This window comes from Musca autumnalis, unplaced genomic scaffold (genome assembly GCF_047663935.1).
Source record: "Musca autumnalis isolate F117 unplaced genomic scaffold, ASM4766393v1 scaffold_2, whole genome shotgun sequence".
Lineage (NCBI taxonomy): Eukaryota > Metazoa > Arthropoda > Insecta > Diptera > Muscidae > Musca > Musca autumnalis.
Window position 1 is genome coordinate 127,030,446 of NW_027411755.1, and position 2,326 is coordinate 127,032,771.

The window sequence follows — 2,326 nt, forward strand, 5'->3', positions numbered from 1 at the left end:
TCGTCCAAACATACTTACGGTCTAAACCCATTATTCGACGAGGCACATTTTTGATGCTGAGAGTATAAAAATGTCTTCAATCAGGGTGGCGAAACATGGATCTATGTTGACAATTTTTGGTGGAGAAGTGTTGGGACCCCTAAAAACCTCAAATATCAAATTACAGCAAGTTCGATTAAAAATTATAGCTAAAATTCTCAAAATACCGAAAATCCGTAGGTACTGTTATATGGAACCTATACGAAAATATAGATCTATGTATATTGACAAGTTTTAATGGAGAACTTTTATTACCACTGGAAACCTCAAATGTCAACTAACTGGTCAAAAAATTTAGCTAAAACCTTCAAAATACCTAAAATAGGGAGGTACTGTTATAGAAGGGCTATACGAAAACATGGATGTATGTTGACAATTTTAATGGAGAACTTTTGTGACCACTAGCCCCAAATTACGGGTAGTTCAGTCAAAAAATGTAGCTTTTTTTGACCACTGGGAACATCAAATGTCAAATAACAGGTCCAAAAATGTAGCTAAAACCCTCAAAATACCTAAAATAAGGTGGTATCTTTATATGGGGGTTATACCAAAACATGGATCTATGTTGAAAATTTTTGGTGAAGGTGTTTTATGACAGCAAGGAACCTGAAATGCCAAATAACAGATCAAAAATGTAGCTAAAACCCTCAAAATACCTAAAATCGGGAGGTGCCGTTATATGGGGCCTATACCGAAACATGGAGCTATGTTGACAATTTTTGTTAGAGAAGTTTTGTGACCACTGGGAACCTCAAATGTCAAATAAGAGGTCAAACATGTAGCTAAAACCCTCAAAATACCTAAAATCGGGGGGTGCCGTTATATATGGGCTATAGCAAAATATGGAACTCTACCTCGTCTGTTCCACACTTTATTGATATCCCCATACATTCCATGTACGGGTCCCTAGAGTCAAACTCAAGCAAAATAGGTTTTTGCGGGACAGTCTGAAGTATAAGGAAGGCATGCTTTCCTTCGCCGCTTCTTTTATGATCCTTTTTAAAAACGTTGTTACCATCGCAACGTTGCATGCTACAGGTGACGGAGAGCTTTGTTTCTTAGATCGCGGCTACCATGATATTTCCCCGGCTCAGACTGCGGGGCTGTTTCGTATTCCGACAACGAAGTTGGTGGCACGCTGGGAGATGATCTGTAACAGCAACATAATTCCTATCGCAGTAATCCTGGAGTCGACTAAGACCTGAGCAACCGCTGAAGGTCATCCTTCCATAGCCATGTTGACATATGGTGGATGCAGATCTGGCAAACGGAACAGATCAATGACCCGGCGTTCTTCTTTATCCCGGCACGGACTACAAATTTTGCCAGCTTGTAGGCATTTCAATCAAAATAGTCTTGTTGCTGCAGCCTTGTTCATACAATACAATCACAATCCAAGCTGTCAAAAGGTTTTTTATCGTTCTAAAACGATTAATTCTCAGTAACAATGTATTTGTCGGCTTGGAGAAAATCAGCTAATCTAGCTGCCCCGCTCCCTTTCTCCCTTCTTACCCATAAGCTCAAACCATTTTCATGGAAATTTTAATAGTCTGGCACAAGAATCTTCAAGTTTTACCACTTTTTACTCGGAAAGCGTTCCTTTACTTCAGACAATTCATATGGGAGCAACTTTTACTACTTTTACAACTTTTACTACTGTTGCCGGTTTTACCACTTTTAACAGTAAAGGAACAGACCATATGTGTGGCTTAGTGACACCTCAAAGTCAAACCCGAAAAAATAAATAAAACAGATGTGGTAAGATATAAACATATACATTTTTTATTACATATTTGATGTTTTTTTCCACTTCACTCTATGTGACTTGGCATCTGCTCCCCCATTTTTGTCTATGATGGATCCTAGGTAAGTAAATTCCTTTATTTTAGCGGACGATTTCTACATTTTTGGCGAGTATACCAACGTTTGAAAGGCTTTTCCAGATGGAACCTCCTGTTCCTGCATTCACTAAGGTCTATTTTGGTATGGTTTCAAACAAACCCTTTATCCAGTCGGGCGGTATAGATTCTGAATACGAGTCTTCTCTAATGAGGAGTCAAATATATGTTTGCAGTGTCGATGTATATTTAAAAAATTTCTCGGGAATATTTTTTATCATAAAAAGAAGCACTTCTGTTGATGTGTCTCTCCTTAGGTTCCATCGGAGGGAAGATGCCCGAGAAACATTTGTAACGGTTTGGCTTGAGCTTTCATAGAATTCTTTTCATAGACGTAGTTGGTGTGAGAATATGTCCATTTCCGTCTTTGATTCTCTACTTATTTTCTC